Raw genomic sequence first — 24371 nt, forward strand, 5'->3', positions numbered from 1 at the left:
TTGTCTCTCTCTCTCTGTCTCTCTCTCTCTGTCTCTCTCTCTCTCTCTGTCTCTCTCTCTCTCTGTCTCTCTCTCTGTCTCTCTCTCTCTCTGTCTCTCTCTCTCTGTCTCTCTCTCTCTGTCTCCTCTCTCTGTCTCTCTCTCTCTGTCTCTCTCTCTTGTCTCTCTCTCTCTGATCTCACTCTCTCTGTCTCTCTGTCTCTGCTGTCTCTCTCTCTCTCTGTCTCTCTCTCTCTCTGTCTCTCTCTCTGTCCCCCCCCCCCATCCATCTCCTTCCCTCACCATTCAGAGAGCTCCCCCTCCTCTAATCACTTCTCAGCTTTTTTTTCTCCACCCATGACCTGTTAACCTGTGCTCATCCCCCTGCCCCTTCTCTCCCTTTTCTCCCCCACCTCCTCCCATCTTGCACCTGCCTACTTTTGGCTCACACTCTGACAAAGGCCTCAGGCCCCAAAATGCTGGTCACCCTTTACTTTCTTTTGATGCTGTGTGACCTGCGAGGTTTCTCCAGCTGCACACTATAGCTCCAGTGTCTGCAGAGTTCCCGGTTAAAACAATGCCTTGAACCAACCTCACTGCAGGTTTAACTGCCTCTACGCTGTCAAACATCCGGCCACAGACACCCCTACAGACAAAGGAGCACCCATAAGGTGATTACATTCAAAGATCCACCATATGCTTAATACTGGGAATGATAGAATGTGTTTCTCTCTCTCTCCTCCCCCCCCTCTCTCCCTCCCCTTCTCTCTCTCTCTCTCTCTCTCTCAATTACCACCCCCCCCCCACAAAAAAACGGTAATTGTTCTTCAGCATCAGGCCTTGTGCTTTTGATGTAGTTCTTTGAAATATTGAGGAATTACTATCACTGTTTCTAATGTGTTCCGACTCGAGGACAAAATTGACATGAACATCTGCAAAAATGGAGCCTGTTCATCACCAGGGGACAGTCAATATTTCTATCTCCCAGTACATAAATTAGCTGCTGTGTTTACCCAGGTGACAACAACCAAAGGGTAATTTATGGGCTGCAAAGTCCCGTTGAGACCGAGCTCTTCCCTTAAATACACTTCCTTCTGCTCCTTTTGATTGGTCGAAGCCTCAGAGTCTCCGGAAAGTACAAGATAAAGCACTCCAGGTGTCCAAAGGTGTGAGTGTCCGTGCGCTCGCTCGTTTTGGAGCAGGATTTTGCACCATTAAAAATTCTTGCGCCACAATCTCCTCCTGCAGCAGAGGTTGCTCTGGGAGACACAGGTTCCTTCACTATTAAATATTCAAAGACTCTCTGGGCCCTGTGGGCGCGCGTCACTGCTGCTTAGGGAGAAGGAAGTCACACCATTTCAAGCCCTGCTGCGACATTCCTTTTGAAAGGCCTCAGAGGATTTAAAACTCAGCACTCAACTGGCACCACGTGCCCATCATCTCCCGAGAACTGCGACGCCGTGGCTGACGGCGAGCAGCTGGTCCTGCTGACCAAGTTGCTGCCCTCCTCAGTCCAGGAAAGCACGCCAGCGCCTACACTCCTCGAGGAGGCCAAGGCTAGCGGCCACCATCTTGACTTTTTCTTTTACAGGAGTATAATTGAGAGGATCCTGTCCAGCTGCATCGCTGTGCGGGACGGGAACTGCAAAGCATCCATCAGAAGTCAATGCAAAGGGTCATTAAAACGGCCGAGACTGTCACTGATGGTCTCTCTTTTCTCTGCTGATCACATTCACCAGATGCATTGCTTAAACTGGGCTCAAAGAATTACTGAAGACCCCTTTGCATCCAGCTGACCCACTACCATCAGGAAGGGGGTATCAAAATCAGAACGGCCAGGCTGGGAACTAGCTTCTTCCTGCAGGCTGTGAGATTGATGAACAGTGTCCTGCAACTGAATAAATCATCCCAGAGTAAAAACCCCTGATACCCGGCACCTATAGGGATTGGTAGATGGCGGATAAATTAATTTTCTGGTTGCTTGAGATTATGTGTTGCATTTTTGGTAAACTAACTTTGGCGTATTTTTTAACCTATTGATTTTCTGCAATTTTTTTTTGCTTGAATTCCGGATAACTGAGGTTTCCTGCATTTATTTTAAATCATATCTTAATGATTCTATGCAATGACACAAAGATTGGAGGTAAAGCTTTCAAAGCTTGCAGTGGGATCTGGATCAGCTGGGAAAATGGGCTGCCACTTCTACCTGCTGTATATGTGTGCATGGTGGGCCAGAGAAACCCTGTTCCGACTGGCTCTACAAGAACAGACAGATGATAATGAACTTGAATGTCAAGTTCTGCATTAAATGTCCCAAAGGGGCTATTGGTCTAGCCTCTACATTCCACTCAGAGGATGAAAGCATAGCCTCTACATTCCACTCAGAGGATGAAAGCAAACCTCCAGATTCTGAGCAGTGTTGCCCAACCTCATGTACCCTCATTGCATTTTCTCATGAAATAGGAGGCCAATCAGCCCATCCTTTCCATGTCAGTTCCAAGGAGAGTGATTACCCCCATGTCGCATTTTCCTCTGCCCTGACTCTCACACATTCCTTTCCTCCTCCTTGACCCTTATTAATGTTAAATAGTGAAACAACATTGCTGTTGGTCTGTTGTATCTGGTGACTCTCTGCAATTCCACTGATTTATAGTGCTGTACCATAGATGGGTTGAATGGCTCGAACTCCTCGCAAAAGGAACTTCCTCAGTCGGCCTTGGCATGATATGACAATAAGACACAGGAGCAGACCATTCAGCCCATCGAGCCTGCCCTGCCATTCAATACTGAGCTGACCCATTCTCCCACTCAGCCCCACTACCCGGCCTTCTCCCCATAACCTTTGATGCCCTGGCTAATCACGAACCTTTCGAACTTTGCCTTAAATACATCCAATGGCCCAGCCTCCACAACTGCCTGAAGCAACGAATTCCACAGATTTCCCACTTTCTGGTTGAAGAAATTCCACTGCATTTCTGTTCCTTGCCGGCACCCTTTAATCCTGAGGTTGCGCCCTTTTGTCCTAGCCCAATGGTTCTCAACCTTTCTCTTTCCACTCACATCCCACTTTAAGTAATCCGTATGCCATCAGTGCTCTGTGATTAGTAAGGGATTGCTTAAGGTGGGATGCGAGTGGGAAGAAAATATTTGAAAAACCACTGTTTTAACCGTCCCTAATTGACTCTTGATGTGCATGGTTTCACAACTCCAAAGGAAATGGGCCAATGACAATTTTCCTCAAGCAAAATATTTCAGTAACAATTGGGTCTAGAGCAGTGATTCTCAACCTTCCCTTCCAACTCGTATCCCACCTTAAGCAATCCCTCACTAATCACAGAGCACCGATGGCATAGAGATTTAAATGGTATGTGAGTGGAAAGATAAAGATTGAGAACCACTGCAAATTATTGTTAAAAGTCCAGTGCGTTCTTCATCTCCCTGCTGCCTGGCCTCACACTCACCTGATTAACGTGGAACCTTCAAGGTTCCTTTGGACATATACCCCATTTTGCGCAACGATCTCATTTAATTGGCATGTGAACGTCCCATGTTTGAAGCCGGGTTCAGTCGTTCACACTGAACCAAGAGAAGCTGGGTCAGTGCGACCTTTTACATTGGGACCTGGCATCCTGGAGCAAAAAGCGGCAGGACCTGCAGCATTACAGCGTCGGCGTCCTAGAAAGGCGGGTCAGCCTTTTACACAGGATCCAAGCCATTACCGGGATGAAAATGACCCTCCCCATCCTGCGTTTGTTGTGTTCACACAGGTAAGTGAAATGGTTAAAAGGCAGTTAAATCCTGGATTTCTTTTTAAAAGGACAGTGTAAAAGAGAGAGAGAGTGTGTGGGTGTGAGTGTGTGAGTGTGTGAGTGTGTGAGTGTGAGTGTGTGAGTGTGTGAGTGTGTGAGTGTGTGAGTGGGTATGTGTGAGTGTGAGGGTGTGTGTGGGTGTGTGTGAGTGTGAGTGTGAGTGCGAGTGCGAGTGCGAGTGCGAGTGTGTGTGTGTGTGTGTGTGTGTGTGTGTCTCTCTCTCTCTCTCTCTGGTCAACAGATGCCCTGTTTCGTCGCCTGCTACAGGTATAGACTTGTTGCTCATTAATTCATGAAGGGCTCAATCCCAAAACATTACTTATGTCTCATTACCTTTGCCATATGTTTGGCCTGCAGACTTTCTCCAGTGTTATGTTTTTACTCCTTTCAATATCCTGTAGGTTTCAACAAGATCCCACCTCCCCATTCAAAACTCCAGCGAGTCCAGGTCCAAAACCATTAAATGCTCCACATGTGATAACCCTCTCGGTCCCAGGATCATTCTCGCAAACTTCCTGTGGACCCCCTCCAACGTCAGCATATCCTTCCTTGCAGGCTCGGACGCACCCGCCCAAATGAGTTATTGCTCCCCTCCACCCCACCCGTCATTAGAGTCATGTGATTTTATCTCCACACACGTTGACCTGTTTCGTCGGGGGGGGGGGAGGGTGCGTGATGGCAGCGCTCAGATGACGTTCATAGCAGGTATGGACCCCCCCCCCCCGAACATTGAGTGAGTTTTCGAACATCAGTTTGTGTCCCCATCGTGGTTATCCTAATGCCCCTCCCCCCAATTGGACTTGTTCTGATGCCAATTCTGCTTCCTTAGATACAAGGCCCAAAACTGCTCACAATACTTCAAACTGCGTCTGACCAACACCTCATAAAGCATTGGATCTGACATCACCAAAAACACTATCCTAATTTCTACATACACGGATCACGGACAGCATTCTGACTGGCTGCATCACTGCCTGGTATGGAGGAAAAGGCAACAGAGAGTTGTGAACTAGGCCAGCGTCATCCAGCTTCACCCCATTAAGGGCAACCACAAGACGCGGTGTCTCAAGAAAGCAGTAGAACTCCCACCAGCCTGGTCATGCCACCTTCTCACTGCAACCATCATGAAGGAGGTACAGGTGCCTGAAGACGAACACCCAGCGGCACAGAAACAGCCTCTTTCCCTCCGCCATCAGAATTTTGAATGGACAGGGAACCACAGACGCTGCCTCGATTTTCTTCTGCACTAATTGATTTTGCTTAATTCAGAGCAACTCTGCACCTGTACTGCTCAGAGCAGGTCCTGAAATTCACCGTTTTGAAGGAGCACCGTAAACCACCTTAGAGCGCAAATTAAATTTGTGCAAGAAAAGGTCAAAGTGCCTGTGGTTCATGGTTCATTCAGGAATCTGATGGCGGAGGGGGAGAAGCTATCCTTGTGCCGCTGGCGCTTGACCTCAGGCTCCCGTAACTGCCGTACCACAAATTTCGGGTCTGTAGTGATATGATTGTATATGCCGGCTGGCCCTTCCTCCAGGTGTCCTTCTACCTTACCTCCTCCCTTAGTCCTACCCATGTGACCCCAGACCATCAAGGTCGAGTCCCCTCTCCTTCCTGCTCATTCCTAGCCTTGGGCCCGGGCCAGCAGTCTCTAGTACAATAAAGCCTATCATTCCCCTCAGTCTTTGGCTGAGTCATTACTGGGGCTACTGATAGCACCCAACAATTTATTGTACTAGATTTTGGAGGTCTCCGGTAATGGAGAAATTGCTGCGCCCAGAACAGTTAGAAGTTAACCCCCAAGTCCCAGGTGATTCAGTGCTCTTCGAGCAGTGGATGAACTGCTTCATTAACTTCCTCGACGCTGCTGCTGAGGTGGTCAACTCCAACGAGAAGTTGTTAAAAACCCTTCAGGCACAAGTCGGCCAGAGGGCCTTCCTGACCATCCAAGGCAATGCGACCTCCAATGAGGTGATGGCTGAGCTACGGACGCTGTACAAGCCTAAAGTGAATGTGGTATACTTCCGTTACCTGCTGGCATCCAGAAAACAACAGCCTGGTGAGTATACTGAAGTGTTTGTCCAGTCCCTGGTCACACTGGGTAAAGTCTGTTTGGGGGAAACCCACGGCCACGATATCCCTAACCCAGTGCGTGGAAGAACTGATTTGAGACACCTGCCTGTTGGGTCTGAGGTAAGATTATATCCAGCAACGACTCGTCGAGGAGGACCCGCTCCCACTCAAAAGGGTTATCGACTTAATCAGAACCTTGGACTCGGACCAGCGCCACGAGGTGTCGATCGCGGGCAGAAGCGGGCCATCTCCGTATGTTCCACCATGAGGGCCTTTGGCCTGGGACTCTGTATCAGGCGCTACCGAGCTGACCTTGGCTGCAATTACGTCAATGGCATCATTGAGATGCAACTTATGTGGGCAGTCCAAGCATTTGCGACACCTCTGCCCCACGAGAGGGGCTACGTGTTTGGGGTGCGGGAAGAGGGGCCATTACCAGAAAGTCTTCAGGTCCTGACCACAGTCCGGGAGCAGTGTCGTGTGTGTTTCTGAGGAGCTTCCGGCGCTGACCGTGTGCACGGTAAGGGGAGTGCCATCTTGTCGGCCATCGCTCCCAACCTCAGCACCTCGGCCCAGAGCCCCGATGACATCACTTCCAACCGCCACGACTCCACTTCCACCTTCTTCCTCATCGAACACTGCGTGTTCAACTTGGAGGTCGCCATATTGGGAAGGCCTCCCCACCAATGACGACGATGAAGGGATGCCTATCCTGGCACCAGTCACCCTGAATCAAGCCAGCCCTCACCTGATCTCGAATTCCATGATGCGGATCGAGATGAATGGGCATAAAACAAACTGCCTTTTCGATAGCGGCAGCACAAAAAGCTTTGTGCACCCCAACGTGGTCCAGAGAATCTCCCTCCCGGTCCAACCCATGACCGGAACAGTTTCAATGGCTGCATGGGACAACAGACCAGTGTAGCATCACTTTATGGTGGATGGTGGGGGAAGGGGAGTGTTATAACAATTTTGTATTGTTACCCAGTCTCAGGCACCATCCTGCAACCTCACCACGCTATAGGTGTCCCCCCATCACTGTTCGCGTACCTCATCCCGAATTTCAAACTGATCACCACCAAGAGTAGGCCCTATAGTTCGGAGGACATGCAGTTCATCCAAGCTGAGGTTCAACGACTCCTGGTGGAGGGGATCATAGCCCCTCGCACCAGTCCCTGGGGGGGGGTGCAGGTCCTCGTGGTCAGAGGTGCGGGCAAGCCTCGGATGGTAATTAATTATAGTCAGACCATCAACCAATTCACCCAGTTGGACGCATACCCGCTTCCCCATATAGCTGACTTGGTCAATAAGGTCGCGAAGTACAGAATTTTTTCAACCATTGACCTCAAGTCGGCCTACCATCAACTGCCCCCTCCGTCCACCCAATTGAATATATACAGGCTTTGAGGTGGACGGGAAACTCTTTCACATCCTACGGGTGCTCTTCAGGGTTACTAAAGGTGTTTCTGCCTTTCAGAGAGTGATAGACCGGATGGTGGAGGAACACGGGCTGACAGTGACATTCCCCTACCTCGACAATGTCACCATCTGCGGCCATGACAGGCAGGACCACGACGTAAACCTCGCAAAGTTCTTGCGTACGGCCAAGTCCCTCAACTTGATGCACAACAAGGACAAATGCATGTTTAACACGGAGCACCTGGCCCTTCTTGGATGTGTCGTGGCATGTGGCATGCGACCCCTCATGGAGCTCCCTGTCCCAAACTCCCTGAAGGCGCTTGAGGTCCCTGGGGCTGTTCTCATATTATGCTCAATGGATGCCCAGCTACACAGATAAGGCCCACCTTCTAATTCGTATGACCACCTTCCCATTATCGACAGAGGCCCAGCCTGCTTTTGAACAAAATAGAGGAGACATCGCTAAGGCCACAATGCATGCCGTGGATGAATCTGTCCCCTTTCAGCCTCCGATGTTGCACTGGCCACCATGTTAAACCAGGCAGGCGGGCCGGTAGCATTTTTTCCCCCCGCACCCTGCACGGTCTTGAACTCTGGCTCTCCTCCATCGAGAAGGAGTCTCAAGCTATCGTTGAGGCAGTGCGCCACTGGCGACACTACCTGGCTGGTAAAAGATTTACCCTGTTGACTGACCAGAGGGCAGTGGCTTTCATGTTCAGTGCCAAACAATGGGGTAAAATCAAGAACAACAAGATTCTGAGGTGGAGGATAGAATTGTCTACCTACAACTATGACATCTTGTACCGGCCAGGTAAGCTCAATGACCCCCCCGGATGCCCTATCCCGAGGGACGTGCGCCAATGCGCATCATGACTGTCTCCAAATCCTACATGACCACTTATGTCACCCCGGAGTCACGAGGTTGTATCACTTTATTAGGTCAAGGAACCTCCCCAACTCTGTCAAGGATGTCCAGTCCACGACCAGAAGCTGCCAGATCTGCATTGCGTGTAAGCCTCAGTTCTACTGGCCAGAAAAGGCACACCTCATCAAGGCCACCTGCCCTTTCGAATGACTCAGTGTCGATTACAAGGTGCCCCCTCTCAACCACAAATAGAACACCTACTTCCTGACGGTGGTGGACAAATTCTCCAGGTTCCCCTTTGCAATCCCCTGCCCGGATATGACTTTGGCTATGGTCATCAAGACTCTGAACAGAATTTTTACTCTGTTCAGGTACCCCTGACTACATCCATAGTGACCGGGAGACCTCGTTCATGAGTGAGGAGCTGCAGCAGTACTTTTTGGCCAGAGGCATAACCACCAGCAGGACCACCAGCTATAACCACAGAGATAATGGCCAGGTGGAAAGGGAGAACAGCACCGTCTGGAAGGCAACACTCCTGGCCCTCAGATCTAACAATTTTCCAGTATCCCACTGGCAGGACATCTTGCCCAAAGCCCTTCATGCCATCCAGTCTTTGCTATGCACCGCTACTAACACCACCACACATGAACACTTCTTTGTTTTTCCTAGAATTGTCGAATGGTTCCTCCATCCTTCCTGGGCTGACCACCCCAGGGCCGGTTCTGGTTCAGAAGCACGTCAGGGGCCATAATTCTGGTTGAAGCGGTGCACCTCATACATGCAAACCCTCAACATACACTTGTGAGGTACCCAGATGGCCACGAGGAAACTGTGCCAATACAAAACCTGGCAAGGGCTGGAGATTCTGAGACCGCCTTGCCGGCTACTGACCATACCACAGACCCTATTGTGCTGCATCAGGCCAGAACCCTGGAGCCTGAGCTGCCTGCCTTGCAGGAGAATGTCCAGGCATCTACCCCCCATGCAGCAGCAGAGAACCTCCCAGCACTCCGGGAGTCCACTGCTGACACCCCTTTTCAGACAGTCCATGCAGTGGACGCTTCCCTCCCCGAAGGAGCACCATAAGGACACGCCGGTCCTACAGCGGTCTGGGAGGCAGAGGAGGCCGCCTGAGTGGCTTAATCTCTTGCTATGGGGGGGGGGGGGGTTGACGTCTGCTGTATTTTGTACTGCTGCTGTTGTGTTACTGCATTGATGCTGTTACTATGGTTGTTGTACCACCCCCGGTTGTTGATTGTTTTCCGGTGGGTTCCATTATTTTTAAAGGGGGGGGTTGAATGTAGTGATATGATTGTATGTGCTGGCTGGCTCTTCCTCCGGGTGTCCTTCTACCTTGACTCCTCCCTTAGTCCTACCCATGTGACCCCAGGCCATAAAGGTCTAGACCACTCTCCTTCCTGCTTATTCCTAGCCTTGGACCCGGACCAGCAGTCTCTAGTACAATAAAGCCTATTGTTCCCCTCAGTCTTCGTCCGAGTCATTATTGGGGCTACTGATAGCGGTCAAACAACATTCACGGCAATAAATTCTGCTTCCAACCATTGATCACCTGCAGTCACAGAACTTGGAGCACTGCTGGACTGCATCTTCAAATTCATGCTTAGCTTAAGGTTAATGTAATTCCCTACCTCACAGGACGAGAATAGAACATAATGAAATACATGTTCTCAAAGTAAGATGTGGGTGACCCTTTACTATCAAATAAAATTTGAATCGAATTTAATGCCTCCTCAGTGCTTGCTCTGCCAAATGCCGCCGGTCAGTTCTTGGCTTCATGCAGGACTAGCCAAATAAAGAGTAAAATTCACCTTGCGTAGGTCAGGTCCCTTTACCAATCCATCCTTCTGCAGCCAATCACCATGAATTAAAGGGGCAGGGCTCTGGGTTCCCAAACTCTTTATTGAATTCTCTTGCTGACAAGGATCAACATGGGACAAAAGAAATAGGAGCAGGAGTCGGCCATCCAGCCCGCTCCGCTATTCTGGTGATGGTCTCCTCTCCACCTACCTGCCTTTTCCCCCCCCGATATCCCTTAAATTCCCCTACGCTGTAAAAATCTGTCCAACCCTGTCAAATATATTCCCTGTGGTCACCTTCACTGCTTCAATGGGCTGCAAATTCCACAGATTCACCACCCTCTGGGAAAAGCAGATCCTCATCTCCGTCCTAAATCTACTACCCTGGATCTTGAGGCCAAGTCCCCTAGTTCTGGTCTCATCCACCAACAGGGACAATTTACCAACCTCTATCTTATCGATGCCTTTCGTAACTTTATACACGATCCCCTCTCATTGCTCCAAATTGCAGTGAGTGCAGCTCCCCAGACGACTCAATCGCCTGGACTTGTCCCACCAATTAGGTCGGAGTGGCCCGTTTCCCCACTATATCTGCAGTGGGGTGGGGAAGAGGCTCAGGGAGGGGAGGATAGGATGGAATAAATTTCCTCTTTTCATTCAAACTTGTGGGGACAAGAGATCTTTAGCTTGTAGGTTTGGAGGATCTGCCCGACTCTGGATTCAAGGACAGTAGTTTCCTGCTGTTATCAGACTCCCGATCAAACCTCCCATGAGTAAGAGTTGATGTTCTCAACCTTTTAAAGTTTTTTTTTAAATTTAGGCATATGGCTCGGTAACAGGCCATTTCTGCCCATGAGCCTGTGCCGCCCAATTTAGACTCCATTAACCTACACCTCCAGTTCATTTCGAACGGTGGGAGGAAACCAGAGCCCCCGGGGAAAACCCATGCAGACACGGGGAGAGCATACAAACCCCTTACAGGCAACGCGGGATTTGAACCCGTAAAGGCGCTGCGCCAACCATGCCGCCCTTCTTTCAGCTCTGGCACCAGCCCTCCCCCCCCTCGTACTCTGCCCAAAGTTTATGGGCTCCCTTCCCGGTGAAGCAGTCAAGTTTTGGTTTCTTCTGTACTTCTCTCCTACTGACTATGCGAGGCAAAAAGAAAACAAGGCTTTTACTTTAACCTGCTGTGGGCTCCTCTCACCCCCCCACCCCGGGTGAGAATAGTGAGGGGAAAAAAAACACAGCAAACGCTGGAGGAACTCAGCCGGTCTCGCAACGTCCGTAGGTGGTAAAGATAATTTACCAGCATTTTGGGCCTGAGTCCTTCCTTGAGGTATGAAAAACAGAAGACAGCTTCCAAATATAGGAAATACTGGGGGAGGATCACAGATAAAAGGTGGTAATTGGATAGGGAGAAGGTGTCAGGAGAAAGGAAAGGTGAGAATCGATGGGGAAAGTGGGGTTGAGAATAGCTCTTACACTGTTTAACGTTGATTACGATACTCTGTACTTATGGTTATTGTAACAACCTTGTGCATTTTTTTGTTGCTATCCTTTCTGTTGTACTTGGTAGAGGTCAACTTAACTGGATAGAACTTAAAACAAAGTTTTCCACCGAATAAACAATTCAATTTTGACAGCAAACTTGCATTCAACACCCCCGCCTGAGTCACAGATGGGTGTAAAATGCTCACTTCAGATGGCCCTTGAATGTTAGTGCCTGTACTGGGGTCAGGTGGCAGCGCAGCAGGTTGTGCAGCTGGCTCACAGCTCTGTAAGACCCAGGGTCAGCTTGACCTTGGATGCACGTTCTCCACGTGACTGTGTAGGGACATCCCCACCCCAACCCAGTTGCCTCCCACATCCCAGAGATATACGGGCTGGTCAGTTAACTCCTGTCCCAAAAACGACCAATCAACATCCATTTTTGGAGGGTGGGAGGAAACCGGAGCGCCCAGAGGAAACTCCCATGGTGGGTTGAGTCGAGGCGAGCAACCCATGTAGGCCGCTGGCGACTCTGGTCAAGGGACTCGCGCCGGGCCGCGGACCGCTGGAGACTGGCTCGAAGGGGTACCAGGTGTCAGAACTGGGACGCAAGAGGGTGCTGGCGGCTTCCTGGTCGTGTCAGAGGTTTCGATCCGAGGCTCGGGTTTCCGATGACTCGGACTGATGACGGCGAGGCTGCAGGAGTGCTGGAGGCAAATCCACAGACACTCAGGGAGGACTCTCTTTTGCTTCTCTGCAAGGGGCACTGGGCAATTTCTGCTGATGACAAATCTTTGTATGCCGTATGATAGACTAAAGGAAATTTTAAGTAATATTACATTTTCTGTTTTTATTACATAGCAATAAAATAATCTTGAATCTTAAATCTTGAACTCCTTTCAGACAGCAGGTCAGTGGCGCTGTAACAGCATTGTGGTAACCATGCCACCCTCCCTCTTCAATGAAGAGCTGCAGACGCCAGAACCTCGTGCAATAAAAGGGGAGCTGGAGAGACTCGACAGATCAAGCAGCATCCGCGGAGAGTCAACATTTCAACCATGGCCCCTTTAGTCTTGAGAAAAGGTCCGGAGTCCATCTCTCTCCCTTTCCTCCCTCCCCTCCCCCCCCCCCCCACCACACCAACTTGGCCTCAGCCAGTCCCACTTGCCTGCATTCTGCCCTTACCGTGGACAGCATTCTGGCTGGTTGCATCACTGTCTGGTACCGAGGTGTCAATGCACAGGACAGGAAAAAAAAACTCCACAGAGGGTCGCTAACTCAGCCCGCAGCATCACGGGCACCAGACATCACTCCACTGAGGACATCTACACGAGGTGGTGTTGGGTGAGTGGGCAGTTGCAGTTTAATGTGGATAAATGTGAGGTAATCCACTTTGGTGGCAAGAATGGGAAGGCAGATTACTATCTGAATGCTGCCAAGTTAGGAAAAGGAGAAGTATAACAAGATCTGGGTGTCCTCGTTCATCAGTCACTGAAAGTAAGCATGCAGGTATAGCAGGAATTGAAGAAAGCTAATAGCATGTTGGCCTTCATAACAAGAGGAGATGAATGAAGGAGCAGAGAGGTCCTTGTGCAGTTGTACAGGGCCCTGGCGAGACCACACCTGGAGTATTGTGTGCAGATTTGGTTTCCAAATTTGAGAAAGGACATGCTTGCTATTGAGGGAGTGCAGTGTAGGTTCACGAGGTTAATTCCCAGGATGGCGTGACTGTCATATGTTGAAAGACTGGAGCAACTGGGCTTGTATACACTGGGATTTAGAAGGATGAGAGGGGATCTGATTGAAACATATAAGGGATTATTAAGGGATTGGACACGCTAGAGGCAGGAAACATGTTCCCGATATTGGGGAAGTCCAGAATCAGAGGCCACCTTTTAAGAATAAGAGGAAGGCCATTTAGAATAGAGTTGAGGGAGAACTTTTTCCACCCAGAGTGTTGTGGATCTGTGGAACACTCTGCCTCAGAAGGCAGTGGAGGCCAATTCTCTGCATGCTTTCACAAAAGAGTTAGGTAGAGCTCTTAAAGATAGCGGAGCCAAGGGATGGGGGAGAAGGTAGGAATGGGGCACTGAAGATGGGTGATCAGCCACAATCACAGTGAATGGCGGTGCTGGCTCAAAGGGCCGAATGGCCAACCCCTGCAGCCTCTATCGTCAAGGACCACTCCCCCTCCCCCAACACCACCACCACCCAGGCCATGCCCTCTTCACTCTGCTACCATTGAGGAAAGGAGGCCCAGGAGCCTGAAGACGGGCACCCAGCAGCATAAGGGCAGCTTCTTTCCCTCCACCATTTCGGAGCCACAGACACCAGCTCACTTTATCCTATTCTCTTGCACTATTTATTCGGTTTTGACATGTAATTGAACAACAGTCTTTGCACTGTGGCGCTGCCGCAAAACAGCAAACTTCATGGCGCTCTTGCGAATAAATTCTGATTACACTATCATGGTCTCTACTTCCACCGCTTCCACTGGCAGCTCGTTCCACGCGCCCAACACCGTCTGCTTGGAAAAATGCCCCTCTGGTCCCTTTTAATCTTGCCCCCTCTCACCTTGAATCTCCAGTTTTAGATGCCCCTATACAAGGCCATTAACCATGACTACCCCACCGGTGACATTATATTCCTCGATAACGTCACCCCTCAGCCTCCTGTCGTACCATTAGGGTCGAAGCCTGCCAGTCTGAGTTACACACTTGGAATGTTCCTTTGTCTCACTGGAGAGTCGAGGGTACGACTGGGGCTATTCAGCAGGATAACTGTAGGCACCTCACATGGGTGCTCAGGGTGTGAGCGCAAGGGAGACTTCAACACTGCTTCGGAATAAGCCACTCTGTCAGGAGCCCAGGACACTGACTCAGATGTTGGAAGCCAGCCTCTGAACAATTGCTTTTAAGTGTCATTTTCTATTAGTTTTTTTTTCCCTGTACGGTGTGAGTCAGAACTATTTTTACACTTCCTGTGAGTCACTGCTACATCAGAGCTGGGGTGGAGGGAGGGGGGTGCAAGGGAAAAGAGAGAGAGAGAGAGAGAGAAAGAGAGAGAGAGAGAGAGAGAGACACACACACACACAGAGATGGGCAGAGGGCAAGGGAGGGGAGAAAGAGGAGGGGGAAGAAGAGAGGCAGGGGGAAGGAGATTTATCTAAGCAGGAGGTAATGGGACAAAACCACATTGGAATGGATGGGCGTGGGATTGCTCCGTCAGCAAGGGGGCTTTTGAGTGGGGACGGTGTGGCACATGGCAGTTCTTACATCCAGAAGGACAGCACACACCCCGATCCCAGGCTGATCTTCATGGAAATGGTCAGGCAGTGCCTGAAGGGTTTGATTGGGGAAGAATGACCACGTACCATCGACTTTTCCAGTTTCTGCTAACCTGCTCTCCTCTTTCCCCTTCCCTCCTTCCAGTTCTCCTCCCTTTGATCGCTGCTGTCCCCTCCCTCCCTTCTCCACCTCTCACCTCCTGCCTTTGCAACCACACCTCCCCCTTACCCGTTTGTTCGGGCGTCTGCCGACACTTTTCCATACCCAAAACATCAGCTGCGTATTTTTACTTTTGCTATATAAAGGACACTGTTTGACCTGCTGAGGTTCTCCAGCATTTTATGTTCTTACTTCAACCACGGTGTCTACGGATTTTTGTGTTTTACAGGGGAAGGTGAGCTTGCATTGGCAGGGCCCTGTTACATGGCAGAGTTGGGAGGGTGGTGGGCAAAGATGGAGATGCACGACTAAGTTTTGGGGCATGGCTGCCCCTTGCCAACACTGGAGCCTACCCCAGTCCCTTGATCTCTATCTACCTTTCCTGTGTTTTGTTCTCCGTTCGATCCTTGGACCCGCTCCCCAGTGGACAGCAGAATGGCTGGCATAGCGGTTAGCGCAACGCCTTTACAGCACTAGCGATCAGGACCAGGATTCGAATCCCATGCTGTCTGTAAGGAGTTTGTACATTCTCCCTGGGCCTGTATGGGTTTTCCCCGGGGGCTCCAGTTTCCTCCCATTGTTCGAAACATACCGGGGTGGATGTAGGTTAATCGGGTGTAAAAATTTAGCAGCAGGGACTCATGGGCCGAAATGGCCTGTTTCTGTGCTGTTTGTCTAAATAAATTTTCAGAAACCAGCATCTCAGACACCCCCCCTCTCCACCCCGCAGATCCCACCACCAGACACACCCTCCCCTCTCCACTTTCTGCGGGAACCGCTCCCTCCGGAACTCCCTCGCCCATTCACCCCTTCCTACTCATCACCCCCCTCAGTACCTACCCCTCCGACTGCAGGAAATGCTAATACTTGCCCCTACATCTCCTCCCTTGGCCACCATCCAGGGCCACAAGAGTCCTCCCAAGTGAAGCAACGCTTCACTTGTGAATCTGCAGATGCCGCCGCCTGCATCTGGTGCTCCCGTCGTGGCCTCCTCCGCATCGGCGAAGAGCGAGAGATCATTTTGTTGCCCACCCGCGCTCTGCCTGGTGCAATAATGGGGACCACCCGGGGTGGCCAACCATTTCAAATTCTCACGTTGACAGGTCAGTCCATGCACTGCCAAGCCAAAGCTACCTGCTAATTAGAGGAACAATGCCCAATATTCTGTTGGGCATTCTCCAACCAGATTAACGTCAACTTCTCCAGTTTGCGTTAGACCCCTTTTCCGAGTCTCTCTCATTCCCCATCCTCATTTGCTTCAGTTCCATCCCCATTCGGAGACCTACCACCTCCCTCAATCACCTCCGCTTTTTTTTCTCTTCTACCTCCCACCCATGTGTGCTCCTTCCCCCCTTCCTCTCCAATCAGGCTTTTTTTTTGCTCATCCCTTGACGAGGAGCTCCAGCCCGAAATGTTACTTCCTATGGGCACTGCGTGACCTGCTGAGTTTCTACAGCACGGTTACACATCACTGAACTAGCACTGGCAGCCGGGGTTAGTTCACCGATGCACGCAAAAAAAATCCAAAAATCTGCCCTTGGCTGCGAGAAATCCATTTTCTCCCAGTGATAATCACATTAAAAATAAACCAAGAGCTCCCTGGTGGCACACCATGAGCTAAAAGTAAGCCAGCAGTATCCTGATTGCAGACGTTCTGCAATAAGGCAACTGGCACCTTCCACTCACTCTGAAGACACAGCTTTCTTTAAATAGCAAAGTCTGCAGGCTGCACGTGTTGCTGTGCCCAACGGTTCTGTGACCACTCAAGGCATGCACTCCAGTTCAACGGGACCTTCCCCTGCAGGCAGGTGGAAGGGGCAGGGGGGAACAAACAAAAAATTTAAAATTCAGGGTTCATTTTTAAATTTAATTTTGAGACACACACAGCAACAGGCTCCCTCGGGCCCCATGAACTCTGCCACCCATGTGACCGATTAACCAACCAACCCTGTCCATCAGAGCAGCTAGGATCTTCATTGGGGGCAGTGCAGCGCCAGTACCCCACCAGCAATCGGTACCATGGGTTCGAATCCCGTGCTGCATGGTCTCCCTGTACCTGCGTGGGTTTTCCCCAGGGGCTCCACTTCCTCCCACCCTTCAAAATGTCCCTGGAGTTGTAGGTCAATTGGACTGCGCGTGCTAGTGGGATGAAAGGGCCTGTTACTGTACTGCAAGTCTAAATTTTCTTTTTTTAAAATCATTGCAGACTCAATGGGCCAGATGGCCTACCCGGAGGAAATCCACGCAGGACACAGGGAGAACATCCAAACTCCTTACTGACAGCACCAGATTCGAACCCGGGTCACTGGTGCTGTAATAACTTGGTGCTAACCTAGACAAGAAAACCTGCATATGCTGGCGTCAAGCGCAATACAGCTTTCCCCCCCACCAAACTTTCTATTCGTGTGTCTGAGTTTTCTCCTTACCCCTGCCCCACCCCTGACAAAACATTGGTTACTCTTTTACTTCCTCTAGAAGCTGCCAAGTTTCTCCAGCATTTAAAATCTAGTCCACAGCTGGTTCAGATTCACTGCTTGGCAGATGGGTCACCTCACTGTCCTGGGGTGGTGGGTGGGAGGAAGGAGAGGAGGCTGCATTTCAAATCCCACTCTGGAGAGCAGAGTAACTTGGGGTGGGGGGGGGGGGTTGGTCAGCCCCCTGGGGTGGGTGAGAGGGGGCTGGCACCTTGCAATCGTTCAGAGCCACTAGTCAGCCAGCAGGAGCCTCCTGCCGCCCTCGTCAGGCTGAGGAAGGGAGCGGTGCTTCCTCAAAGCCAGTCGGTAACTCGTCGCCATCCAGTTCCCTACCTGAGCTAGTCGCACCTGCCTGCATTTACCCCTTATCCCTCTGAACCAGCCATTCTCAACGGGGGCCCCAGCACGTTTCTTTTTTGTTTCATCTCACGTAACAGATACTTTTTTTTTGTGTAGTCGGTAGGGGAAACATGCAGAAGAAACCAAAACCTGGCTGCTTTACAGGGAAGGTGGTCCATAAACATCGAGTCTTCAGGGGTCCAGCTTTAAATCCCTCCTAACCCTGTCCGATTAATTATTTTTCTGCTACCACTTCCCCTGCAGCTCGTTCCACTCCCCAACCACCATGTGAAAAACATTTCACTCAAGTCCCCTCTCACCTTAATCCTTTTTTTTTAAATTCCCCCACCATGAGAGTAACAAACAACCTGAGTCTCAACGTGAACAAGGCGAAGGAGATGATCGTGGATTTCAGGAGGACCAGAGAAGACCATCCTCCAGTACACATCAAAAGCTGCAGTGGAGAGAAGGAGAACACCAAGTTCCTCGGACACCCAACATCTTCTCACTCGTCAGGAAGGCCCAACTGCGACTGCACTTCCTGAGAAGACTGAAGGGGGCAAGGATACCAGCCACCATCATGTCAACCTTCTGCAGGAGCTCCATTGAGAGCATCCTGGCCATCTGCATCACAGTGCGGTACAGTTGCTGCAGAGAAGTGGATCTTAGGTCAATCCACAGGACCATAAGAGCGGCAGAGAGGATCACTGGGGTCTCCATCCCCCGCCATCGACGTGATTTACTGGGATCAGAGCCAGCACCACCAAGCTGAGGATTTGCTTCTTCCCACGGGCAGTGAGAACACTGAATGACCAAAGGAACTGCTCACACTAACCATCTGAGATGCTCGTATTCACAAAACAACATTTATTCATTTATTTGTATAGATGAATACTTATCCTGCGTATGTGTTGTTAGTCTGTACGTGTGTTATGCCTGGTTGTGTGTCCGCATGTTTTACACCGAGGACTGAAGAACGCTGTTTCGTCAGGTTGTATAGATGACAATAAACTCGATTTGGCTTGAGATCGTAACCATCCACCTTATTGACGCCCCTCACGTTTTTATAAACTTCAACAAAGTCACCCATCAGACTCCTACTCTCCAGTATATCCTCCTCAAAACATATGCCCTCCTGCCCCAGAAACTGCTTAATGACTCCATTCTCAGAAATGGACAACCAAAATGGAGCCAAATACTCTATGGTCCCACCAACGTCTTGTGCAGATGTAACACAACATCCCTGCTCCTGTCCTGATGGAGACAAGTCTGCCAAAAGTCCCCTCTCCACAGTTCGCCACTTTACGGAAATTATGCATCTCTTGCCATTGGTCTCCCTCTGCGTCCTACCACACCCCTGCCTGATGTTCAACACTGGAGGGTGTTAGGCCATATCATGTGGGCTGGACTTTGGGGGGCTGGTAGGGCCTGTACGTCTAAATTTATGGCAGCACGGTTAGCGCAATGCTGTTACAGCACCAGGGACTTGGTCCAGGGTGTGAATCTGTCACTATCTGTGAGGTGTTTGTATGCTCTCCACATGGGGTTTCCTCCAGGTGCTCCTGTTTCCTCCCACCCTTCAACATGTACTGTAGTTAAAGGTCGAATGGGTGTAATTGGACAGCACGGGCTTGTGGGCTAGAAGGGCCTGTTACCGTGCTGCTTGTCTAAATTTAGAGAAAACCTCCCCATGACAACAGGCCCCAAGAGGACAGATGGACAGGAACCAAAGAAATTCCCCATTCCCCTCACTGTCAACACGTGAGCCACAGTAGGGATCCAAAAGAGCTCATGGAATTCAGAGACATAGGCTCCCAGAAAATGCCTTGGATTGGGAGGTTTCCTGGAACAGGCCGGGGTTCAGGAACCTCTGGAAGAGATCAGAGAACGTGACTCAAAGGTATGACGCTGAAAATGGAGGTAGGGTGAGGGGGGGATAAATTGTTTCCCTAGAGCCAGGGTTGTTGGAAGAGACGAGATGACATTTTTTCCCCTTCCCTCCCACAGATCACGTCTACAACCCTGGAGGATCGCAATGGATTTTTGGACCAAAAACAAGGACACAATTTAAACTAGACGGGCAGAATAATATTTTGCCACAGACTAGAAGGGCCTGGCTGTGTGCTTTGATTCTAACCTGTCACACTGTTTAAAACGGTCCTGGATAGCACGAGCCATCTGGATTCAATTCCACCAATGTCTGCGAGGAGTTTGTACATTCTCCCTTGACCTGCTCCAGTTTCCTCCCGCCCTCCAAAAACAAATGGGGTTGGGAGCTTAATTGAGGTCTGAGGGCAGCACAGGCTCGAAGGCTAGGATTTCAAGGTTTGAGTTACAGGGAAAGGTTGTGCAGACTAGGGCTTATTTTCTCTGGAGCGTAGAAGATTGAGGGGGGACTTGATAGAGGTGTTTAAGATTTTAAAAGGGATAGACAGAGTAAATGTGGATAGGCTTTTTCAATTAAGAGTGGGGGAGATTCAAAATACAGGGCATGGTTTAAGATTGAAGGGGGAAAATTATAAGGGGAACATGAGGGGAAATTTCTTTACGCAAAGGGTGGTGGGGATATGGAATGAGCTTCCAGCAGACGTGGTTGAGGCGGGATCATTGGTTACATTTAAGGATAAACTGGATAGTTACATGGAGAAGAGAGGACTGGAGGGGTATGGACCAGGTGCTGGTCAGTGGGACTAGGAGGGTGGGAATTTGTTACGTCATGGACTAGTAGGGCCGAACTGGCCTGTTCTGTGCTGTAAGTGGTTATATGGTTAAGGGCCTGTTTCTGTGCTGTCAAAGGACATAAAAATAAAAATTTAAACTGGGTGAGCAAATCAAGGTCAAGGAAGACAAGCCGTTTGCAATGAACAAGGGGGAAACAAATCTGAAGGATTCTCAAAGAACCTGTCACACTGTTTACAAATAGTCAGACACCAATTAGTGATGTGGAGGTTGCAGAGGTGAAAGGGGTTAAGAGGACGCAGGCTGGAGAGGTTGTGTGGGGTGTGAGCGATTGAAGTGGAAGGGCTTCACTGTCTAGTCCCAGCTTTTATTTGGCAAGACCCTCCCCCATGAGCTCTCAGCCTATCGGCTGCAGGCTCCCGGGTCACACACTCCGAGGACTCGCCCACACAACGAGGTGATCCAGGCTGCAGTGCGCTGTGTCGCATGGCTGCAAGATCACTGCGGCTGCACTTTCCAATGGCCGAGCTAGAGCTTCACCCCACCCCCCACCTACACACACACACACACACACACACACACACACACACAGCATCCTCCTCCCACAGAGCACTGAGCATCTGCCAGTAGGACACACCTCTCCTCCTGCCCAACTCCTTCCCAGGGGGGGAAAAACGCTGGGAAATTCTCCCCCCTGCCCCCCCCTCCCGAATCCCTGCTCATCTCCCGATTTGTGCAGCTCAGCCAGGCTCAATGACCAATCGAGCGTTTGAACTGAAGCAATCGGCCCCAAATCCCTGCTCCTGCCCCCAGCTCCAACAGTGACTGCGGCGGGCATATGTTCCAAATGCCTCATTGTTCAGTCCAGGATAAGACGGAGGTTTAATGAGGTGGGCAGCAACAATAAGAAAGTGATTTACGTTGAATGTGGGGAATGGCACTTCATTTTCCTTTTTAAAATATTTTTATTAAATTTAACATATAAATGCTACAAAGACTTTTAATAAAACAATTAACAGGACATAGGGCAAACCTGAGAAAGGAAAACTGAACGAACCATTTACCCAATATCAGATTCCACTTTGAAAGGTTATTATTCTTCTGTATCTCTTTTTACTGGTGCTAACGAGTATTATTTTGAATTTATACTGCCAATGCATGTCACAAATACATTTTGTGCATCGTATTCCAGCATAAAATTGCAGTAGCTGCTTTTTTTAAAACTGCACATGAATTATTCAAGCAATTAAATTTTTTTTTTCTTTAAAAAAAAAGGAAACGCTTGTGTTGCAAGCAGAGGAAAATGTTTTGTCAGCTCGTCTTTTTCCTGCCCTATTTTTATTTATTTGGGAAGGTGGTTGATATGTGTTTGTCCTGTGATGCAAATGAAAAACAACGAATTTCACAACCTGCTCATGACATCAAAGTATCATGGGTGGGGGCGGGGGGGGGTCGGGTGACACCATCAGGGAGGGTGACACCAAAATGACTGTCTATGCGCAGTGTTTTAGCAGAAATGTATTATTTCTTATTAAAAAAATATCCCTGTCGTTAGTTATTACAACAAAAACATTTTTCGTAAGCCCAGCTTCCATGCATCAATAGACCTAAAAGGCTAACCTCGATGCTCATTTACTTTTTGAACTTTCTACTGCATCCCCGTCAGAGCATCGTTATTCCCTGATGTCAATCATGCTTCAAATCACGAGGTTCCGTCCGCACGCGCCACAAGCCCACGCTGTTGTTTTCGTTGCTGCTGGGGTTTTTATAGTCGCTGCTTCTGTCAAATGTTCTGGTGTTTTAGCTACAATATTGTGGTCATTAGTAATTTCATGAAGTTCTTAAACATTTTTATTCTGAATTTTATTGTTTTCTTACTGAATTGTCACATGGAACGATGGAAATGAAAATACTTTTAGGGTGTGCAGATGATATTGTTATTTAAAGGTCTAATTTTAATTTTGCTCGATGCTTATTTCACTACTATTACCGTTACATTCAGTGATGTTTGGGAATTATGATTTACCGGTAACATTAGTACGAAAACCATTACTAAGGATTCTATGTGGTCTGGTACGGGAGGAGGTCCATGGGGGAGTGACACCAAGCCTAGTGATGCCACTGAAAATTCTGATGAGCACACACCAGCTCGTCAGGAACGCTACTGGTGAAATGCAATGGTGTATCCTGACTCACACGACGGCGTGTGTCTGCTCATCTACTGAGCTCGAACAGATGGGGAACATCACTATCATCAATCACGACATCCAACTGCTGAAGACTATAACACAGGACACAGGGTCAGGTATCAAACCCCGACTCTTTCCCCCACTTCCATATAACCATATACAGCACAGAACAGGCCAGTTTGGCCCTACTAGTCCATGCCGGATCATGGCTCCTTCAACTTTTGCATTTAAAAGCAACGCGCTCAGTGACTCATGGACAGCTTCTTCCCCTCTGCCGTCAGATTCCCGAATGAACAATGGTCCACAGACGCGGCCTCACTTTGACTTTTTCTTGCACTATTTTTATTTATTGTTGTAAGGTGGTTTATATAAAGCACCTCACCATCAAAAAAATTATACAGAGGGCCTTGACCCTTCCCCAGTACCACCCGTTGAGTGGGGGGGGGGGGGGGGGGGCTGGGAGAGAAGCACAAACTGAACGGGTCCAGCCTCGACAACGCTCGATAATTCGCAAAAAAGACACAGAATTCCCAGAGGGTCCTGAAGAGGAGAAGATAATAACATCATCTCCGATGTAACTTCCTCCAGAGTTTCTGTGTGTTTTTCCTACAATCACAGCATCTGCAGACTTTTGTGTTTCACCTCAGCAATTGACAGATCCCGCAGACAACACAACACCCATCAGGTTTCCCCTCCCATAACAAATTAAAGCCTCCTCCCACCCCCCCCTCCCGGCATGGATACAATGTGAACATTAAATTCCCCCCACATACAAGTACAATGTACACATTAAATACCCCCCCATGGGTATAACACACACAATACCTCCCCCTCACGGGTACAACGTGCACATTAACTATCCACCCCTGCACGGGTACAACGTACACATTAAATATGCCCCTCCACACAGTTACAATGTACACATTTGATACCCTCCGCACAGGTACAATGCAAAAATTAAATAGCCCCCCCCAGCAGGTTTAAAATGGCGGGGACAGGGTTTCCAATGACTCGGTTCTCAACCACATTTTGCAATACACACGTGAACACGTAATAATGAAATCAAACTGCAACTCATAACGGCTCCAATGACAGGACAGGCAGCAGAGTCAGTATTAATTTTGTTCCATTTTGCCAACTTGTCCATAGGACGGTTTGGCTGCGAATCCCAACAAGATTGAAAGCAATCGTGAAACATTTTAAAACACTAAGAAAAACTGGCATTTATATCACATCTTTTGCAGCCTCCAAATTTCTGAGATTTAGCTCTGAAGAGCCAAATTCATGGGTGCCAATATCTCCAAGGATCTGTCCCTGGGGCCTCCACGTCAATGCAATCGCGAAGCAACTATACTTTGTGAGGAGTTTGAGGAGATTCGGTATGTCACCAGAGACTCTCGTAAACCTCTGCAGGTGCACTGTGGAGAGCATCCTGTCTGGTACGAGGGCACCAATGCACAGGACAGGGAAAAAAAAACTCCATAGGGTTGTTAGCTCGGCCTGCGACATCACGGGCTGGGGACGTCTACAAAACGTGGTGTCTTAAGCAATCAGCCTCTATCTTCAGGACCCCCACTATCTGACTCCTTTTTGTGCACATCTTAACAAGGGCTCAGACCCGAAACATTGTGCTATACTTTCTCATAGACGTTGTGTGACCTGCTGAGCTTCTCCAGCACTATTTTTTTTAATGAATTCCTGGAGAAAAGCAGTATCAACCCAACCCTAATTTTTATTCAAATTTACTAATAGCCTCTTTGTTTTAATCAGACTAGAAAGTCCATTAATTAA

The 24371-nt window shown here is 49.3% G+C and overlaps 1 protein-coding gene across 44 annotated transcripts in view; it reads right to left on the reverse strand.

Moving 5' to 3' along the window:
• LOC138754077 (calcium/calmodulin-dependent protein kinase type II subunit beta) overlaps positions 1–24371 on the reverse strand; it is a 238450-nt gene that overhangs the window by 189332 nt on the left and 24747 nt on the right. The window contains exon 1 of one of the 44 annotated variants that reach the window (XM_069917889.1): positions 4122–4142. The exons of the other annotated variants lie outside the window; for them this stretch is intronic. The gene's annotated coding sequence lies outside the window, so the exon portion shown is untranslated. Of the gene's footprint in view, positions 1–4121; positions 4143–24371 lie in introns of those variants that run through there. 44 annotated transcript variants of the gene reach the window in all.

The sequence above is a fragment of the Narcine bancroftii genome, chromosome 2 (assembly GCF_036971445.1).
Source record: "Narcine bancroftii isolate sNarBan1 chromosome 2, sNarBan1.hap1, whole genome shotgun sequence".
In the NCBI taxonomy this organism is placed as follows: domain Eukaryota; kingdom Metazoa; phylum Chordata; class Chondrichthyes; order Torpediniformes; family Narcinidae; genus Narcine; species Narcine bancroftii.